The sequence below is a fragment of the Xenia sp. Carnegie-2017 genome, unplaced genomic scaffold (genome assembly GCF_021976095.1).
Source record: "Xenia sp. Carnegie-2017 unplaced genomic scaffold, XeniaSp_v1 HiC_scaffold_23, whole genome shotgun sequence".
In the NCBI taxonomy this organism is placed as follows: Eukaryota; Metazoa; Cnidaria; class Anthozoa; order Malacalcyonacea; family Xeniidae; genus Xenia; species Xenia sp. Carnegie-2017.
In genome coordinates this window covers 13,366,057-13,373,901 of record NW_025813486.1, presented here as the reverse complement: position 1 = coordinate 13,373,901, position 7,845 = coordinate 13,366,057, and positions in this window count along the sequence as shown.

Here is a 7,845-nt window from a genome sequence, read left to right as displayed (position 1 = left end):
AATCTACCACACATGTAAATTAACCTAACTTCCTGATGATGTCATCGCACATGTATCATAAATTGAGAAACTCTTAGCTCAAAATCACTGTATCTTATTTTGCGCCTTCTTCTATTTCATACAATGAGCTAAAGATGGAAATTATCTTCGGAGTTTGTTTTCCGTTAAGTGTTTTTCTGCAGAGATGTATGATTTGTCGTATTAGAATATGCTATGAAAATTTTTATCTTTGATTATATGAAAGAAAATCATATCTTCATTTAATATCTTTGATTATGTCGGATATTTTCTATTTGATATTGCTTTCTCTAATACATTTTGTAGCCAGTAATAACAAATTCAATGATTACTGAAAAATCATCTAAATATAGAACTTACGCACTTAATACATTTCGTCTGTATTTTTGTTAAGTAAATGGTTTGAACCCGGGAGTATCGTTACATGTTTGTAAATGTAGATCGTCCAGGTTGGTATAGTCCTGAGAAGGACTGTTTCTGTTGTTGTTGACTGGTTTCGACAACCTTAGCGGTAGTCATGTTCAGAGTCAAATGAGGAGTAAACGTCAGGTTAGCCGTATTTTTTATCTGGTTCTTACGTCATTCTATTGTTTGTACAGGAAATGTGTGGGTGTCAATTGTGTATTGTCATTGTGAATTAGTGTGAAGTGAAATGTTTTTAGTTGTGATGTGTGATTTAGGTGTGATGTTTTTAGTTGTAATGTGTGGGTGTCAACTGTGTACAGTCATTGTGAATTAGTGTGAAATGTAATGTTTTTAGTTGATTGTTTGTTTGTATTGTGAATAAGTCATTTGTAAGGTGCCGGTAATTGCTGTGATCTGTTCAGGGTTGTTTGTTCCAAGTTGGTATACCAACTTTTTAATGTAAGCCGTTGTCTATAGTCAGTGCTGTAAGTAATGCATTTTGCCGAGTCCCAGTCAATGTTGTGCTTTGTGATTAGTTTTGTCTTGTTTCTTAGTAGCTCGTGGGTGTTCAGTAAGTCTTATGTTTAAGTTCCTGCCGGTTTCCCCGATATAGGAGGCGTGGCAGTCGGAGCAGTTTATTTTGTAAACTGCACCTTGTCGTTCGTTGGGTTCTTCTTTGTCTTTTATGTTCGTTAGTACTTGTCGTAACGTTGTGATTGGTTTATGTGCGACACGTATGTTGTATGGTCGTAAGATACGCGAGATAGTCTCAGACGTACCTTTGATGTAAGGTATCGTTGCTGTTGTCACTGAGTTGTTTGTTTCGTTGGGTTTGTTGGGTTTGTAAGTTTTGCGTTTGATAAAGTCAGAGTTATAGTTGTTTTTGTGAAAAACACGTTCGAGACAGTTGTTTTCATTGTGTAGAGCGTCCGGTAAATCACATATGATTTGTGCACGTCTTGTTAATGTTCAGATTGTGGTGGCTTTGTGTGATGTAGGGTTGTAAGATGATTGGTCTAGTAGTCGGTCAGTATGTGTTAGCTTGCGATAAACTGTTGTTCGTAGTTTTTGATTGTCATGTTTTACCAAACAGTGGAGAAAAGGAAGAGTTGCGTTTTCTTCGACATCTTTAGTAAATTGTATGTGGCTGTTCTGTTTGTTGATGTGAGTGTGAAAGTCATCAATCTCGTGCATGTAGTGCTGTGATTGTGTCATCTACGTAACGCAACCAAAAAGGTAGTGCATCTTTGTAAGTCGTGAGCGCCCGTTCCTCTATAGATTGCATTAGATTACAAAGGTACACACTACAAACAATTACATGGAACAGCAATGGGCTCACCCGTTTCTGTTGTAGTTGCTGAAATTGCTCAATACACGATTGACACCCACACATTACAACTAAAAACATCACACCTAAATCACACATCACAACTAAAAATATTTCACTTCACACTAATTCACAATGACAATACACATTTCCTGTACACACAATACAATGACGTAAGAACCAGATAACAAATACGGCTATCATGACGTTTAATCCTCATTGGACTCATACATCTCATCTTTTGACTGTGAAGATGACTACCGCTAAGGTTGTCGAAACGTCAGTCAACAACAACAAAAACAGTCCTTCTCAGGACTATATCAACCTACATTTACAAACAAGTATTTTTGTTTTTAGCAATTTTGAAAAATCAAAGGGAAATAGTCCAAAGTTTATGGCACACAAAATACATTGATATTTCGTGATTTTGGCACGATTTGTGCAAGGCATAGCGCTTATAAAATAACACAACCAATCTTGGTTTCGCGTAAATAATTTCCTTTCTGAAAGCATCGTGCATGCCTAGGTGCTAGTTGGAAAAACAGTGACTGCTGGTTCAGAATTAGCATAATTTATGCATTTAATTCAACGCGACAGTACATCGTCGTTTGAAATGAGAACGTGTGCTAGACGTTGTATCCGGCTAGCGTAGACGGAACAACGAATTTATGCGGATGGCTGGCTACTGTTACCAATTGTTTTTACATTTCGCCTATAAGATCCTTGCCATTCAGTCAATTTATATTTTGGATTGATCAAAAATCAAATGTACCTATGCGCACGTAGAAGAAACCATCTTGTTTTGAAAATAATCAAGCCTGCAACAGGTGGGAAAAGTCAATTTTAATGTCATGCGTGACTTGTCATCGTATAGCAATATATCTGCGCCAGGCAGATACAAAATTCAGGTAACTGCAGCCTTACCGTTTTCAAAACACTTCGAGCAGTTATCGCTCTAAATATTAAGCTGTTTCTTTGTTTTTACCAACATATTTGAAATTCTTATTAAAATAATTCTAATTCATTTACTAACTTTTTGAGACGGCCCTTCCAGCAAATCTTGCTGACGGAGAAGAACAAGTGAACGAGGCTGTTGTTCATCAAATTCGCCATGGATGATAAAACAAGGGAATGAGTTGAAGACTCGTTATGATATATCGTACAAATACATCAAGATGAATTTAGGAATGTCTATGTTTTTGTTGTGAGTATTGACTAGTATTCATATATGTCTGTATGTAATGTCTCATAGATAGGACAAGTTTTAACTATAGTATAAACATTAACCGAAACTTGACCACTACACTAAACAGTATAATCATCAATAAACAATTATTGGATGAGGTTGAGCATAATATGAGGAATTATTCAGACCGAGGTGAATGTTATCTGTAGATATGACGTCATACCTACAAACATCGAGAATTATTTGCAGGCAGTTAACCAATCAAAAGCGACATTCCTTGCATAGTGAATAATAATAACTTATGATTAAAGTAAACAGTGTACCGTAAGGTAATAATCAACAAGTATTGAAATAGACTGAGGATGATATCAAAAATTTTTGACCGAGGTCGAATAATTTATCATGCGAAAGCAGAATTGAGTAATTGTTGGACTTATTATTTGTTTACTTGAATTGAAAATTTTCAGTTAGTTAGCTTGTAGTATTTAAAGTGTAATTACACTTTCACTTACACATTTTTACAGTGCAATTACAGATAAACAGCACTACAGTAAACCAATCATCACAGTCGAGAAGTATCTTTTACTATAACATAAACTGAACGTTTTCCGATTGCATGAAATTTATTCAAGCAATTTGTATGTCGTTTTGATGTCCAAAAAACTATCATTGACCACGTATCTTGTCGCCGAAAATAAAAAATATAAAGCTCTCGGCATCACAGTCATATTCAATGGTAGTTTCGCAGTCAGTAGCATGTTGAATGCAGTGCCATCAACTTTGAAAGTGTAGCTATTGTCACAATAGTTCACTACCTCGTAAGCTATACTGTAATTGTGCCTGCGACTCAACAACTGCAAGCAGTTTTTATCGAGTTTCTTTATTTCTGTTTTTGCACCGAACATGTTACGCGTCGCCATTCCTCCCAGTTTTGCTCTTTGCGATCGGAACGTCTTCGGAATGTTTTGATGCGCATGTGCAAAGCCTTATATCGACTGCCTCGTCGACACAATGCTGATATCTCTTGTATAAAGTATGTCTATCAAATCTAATCATTGTTGCAGAAGAATTTTTCTTATCTGGGAGTAGAGGTATTTCTATTGGTACTTGAAATACGTCGACTAAACCAGGTACCGCTGATTGTACTAATAGATCCATCGTCTTCCATATCTTGTTGTCCATCTGTTTTTCCATGTTATTCTTGGTACCCAGACCTCTCAGTCGTAAACAAGATCCGTAGCCTCCATACGTTTTACCTTCAAGTGAAGAAAATAAAAAAATACGTTTAAAATTATTGACCTAACGCAATAGGTTTCGGTAGAAGTTTGACGTAATATTTCTCAGTATATAAAAATCCATACTTCTGTGCAAATCATGCAGTGGCAGATCCAGACCACGTCAAAATAAATTACTGCAGCAGATTTTGGCGTATATTTGCATTTCTAAGCACCTTAGAGGGGAATCCATTGGTAAAATTATATTCCTTAGGAATTTAAAACCAATCGTGCTTTACTGGAAGTAATTTGAATTTAAAATTTAGGAGTTATAATTTAATTTGACGTACACTGGATCCGCCACTGAAATCATGGGCGTAAGAAGCTCCGAGCAGGGAGCTTGACTCCCTAACTTTTAGAAGCTGAGACATGGGCTTCCCTAAAAGTGAACTGCGAGCCAAATTCAATTTTATGGACTTGACATTTTAATAGCAAATTTTCTCAACCATTTTCCACTTATTCTTTACAAAAGATGAATTAAGAATCAACAAGATTTTATTATTTTATGATCCTAATATTTTATTGTAAAATATAAGATCAATCAAACTGCTAAGTAGTAAGTACAGGGAAAATTCATGTAGAGAGTTAAATTTCAAATCTTCAATAATATGCATCTTCAAGATCATCACTGTTGAACCCCCCTAACTTCATAAATCTTCCTACCAAAATTATTCAAAATTATCTTCTCAGTTATCATCAGCAATTTAAATGAAGGTGTAATGACAGGGATGGATGTAATGGAGGTACAAATTTTCCTTGAAAATATTAATTTACCAAAGAATTAAACAAAATATCTTCAAGCAACAGAATTCAACAAAGATGAATAGTCAATCCAGAAAAAGACACAAAATTTAAAAATTGCCACCCGGTCCAAACTTTGTAACCAATAGGTGTTATCAATAAACTATTGGAACAATTAAGGGATAGCCGAGATATAAGGGTTTAGGTCGAATTTATCATGTATTCAAAAAGGAACATTGTTAATAATTATTGAAAATTATCATGCGTTGTATACAGTAACTTGGGTTACAACATTCGGGTCAGCTGAAATTTTCTGCTTTGTCGCAGTTGAATGCGAGGTTTATTAGTTACATCACTGACATTCGAATTTTTTTATTTGTGGAATTACGAAAGAACGTGTTGTTAGGAGTATGGTTTTTCTATTCTGTGTGATTGAATAATTAAGGATTGCTACTGGTTATCTACGGTTGCACGCTACCTACTGGCCTAGAGACTAGGATCTCTTGAAACTTCAAGCAAGGCACGGCGACATCCATAAAGTAGCCACTAGATTCTAAGTCAAACTACAGTGTGCGAGCGAAATATCATCCAAACTGTAGCAGCCCCTGGAAAACCATTCTTTATCCATCCCAGTGATTTGAAGGGAAAATATCAAAACATATAGAATGATCATTATACGTACGTAGCACACATTAGAATCATGCACTCACACTAGTATAATTTTGAAAATTAACTGAAGACATATACAACGTGTAACCTTTTTCATTCGAATAACAAGTGATTTTGCCACATTTAAAATTTTTCGCTTGTTCCAACTCAGAAGATGTTCAGTAATGCATTCTTTTTGTCCTTAATACGTACAACCATTAATGTGCACATTAGTTCCTGGACTTAATCGACCAAAAAACCTGAGTGGATATGCAGATCAGAAAATAATACTCACCGGAGGTCGTCATATTTTTAGTAGTCGAGCCAAGTGTTGACAAATACGAATTTATTTGCTCAACTTCTTCGCCAGCAGTTGCTGCCGCACCACTTTGCCATCTTCCGCTCCAAATAACCTAAAAAGTGTGAAAAGAATCATCCATTCAAGACAACCCATTTCAGATTTACGTAACTACGGTTTAGTTACGTGAAATACAGTATTATTACTTCGTCTCATAACATCTTTAATAGGGCATTATCGTCGGCGTATGTAGTATTTAGCTTACGAGTTATTGGGTAAACAATCATAACCTACGTATGTAACGTACCTGACATTTTAATTTTCTTCAAATGTAACATGTAGAGCCCACGGCCAATATTTGCACATAATATCTTCTCACATATATTTAACTTTATGTGGTTGTAAAAAATTCATATGCAAGTAGTGAGCATAGCCATAAATTTCTCCTCTGAACATGTTCAAAGTATCTTGAGCAATCGAGTGCCTGCATCCAGCAACTTCAAGTGCAGTCTCGTCTTGGTTTTTCTTTGATTTGGAGACCATTTTTGCAGCTTTCAAATGGGTGTCACCACAAGAATTATCTTCATTCTATAAAAAATGCTTTAACCTAATAATAGCTTACTACCTTTCAATTCTACTTCATAACACATTACCTGAATTGACTTTGGACCAAGACTTTTTAAATGAGAGTCCACAAAACTGTTGTTTGCAATTAATACATCACGATAATAACACTGGACTGGACCCTTGTGGTAAAAGTAAGTTATCAATTTAGAACACAAGCACTCATAAACCCAACAATGCAGGTAAAGAATCAAACAAGAGCAGTAGGTCTTTTTCTTGGATTTGTTAAAATTGGTTCAATTTATTAAAACATAAAAATATCTGAATTGTTTACAAAGGGTAATTCCATTTTTGCAAGTTTGAGAATTCGCCATCCAATACCACAAACCTTGGTACTTTGCTGAATCTGTACACTTTTTGATTTCCATCAACATGACATGAATGTTGATCAATACTACAAGGAGGGCAATTTTTCCATGTCTGCTCATGAAGAATGTCAATTTCATGTTGGCAATAGCTCCATTCAGCAAAGGATTTTCTGAATGTGACTGGATTGATAACATTTTCCTATTGAAATCACTTCCACACCAAAACATAGCACAATTATATACTATTTGTTAATTATGCAAAACCCAACTGTACTATAATATAGTTCTCATACTTCAAACATACACATTATATGAAGCCTACAAAAATTGACATGTTCTTGTTACAAATTTTAAACTAATTTAAAATTCAATAGTATGTACATTATACTTACCAATGCTGCAAATTTTTCCATCAGATGAAATGGACTGTGTAAGCTTGATATATTGAAAATAACCATCCGACCACACTTCTCAATCATGGAGAGGATTGTTCTCATGGACATCATCATCACATTCTCTACAAATATATCTCAACACACCACATTGTCTGCATCGCAGTACAGCTTCATTTTCATTGCATGTACAACACTTCATAGCAGATAAAGGAGGAGCAAATGATGACACAGTGGCATTGAATATTTTTCCCCATACTTTCCCAATTTTCTTCTTGATTTTCCATTCTTTTTGCCAAGCAGATGGCCCAGTATCCACTTTTCCAATAACCAACTGAGAGCTTTCAAGAATAGCTTCAAGATCTGAAATGAAATGAAATGATTTTATGACATAAAGCTGTTTCTTTTCTATTTTTTCAACACTATGATACAAGAGTACATTGAAGTCTTAAAAGCACAGTCACATGTGTATGAAAATATAAAAACTATGTATAGATGCAGTGGCCTGACAGCACAAAAGTTTTGCTTCTGTTATGTAAAGTTGAGATGTAAGAGTATTATCAACAACCTCTTTAGTAACACTGTCATCTTCATCACATAACATTTCTGTGGAACATCATGTAA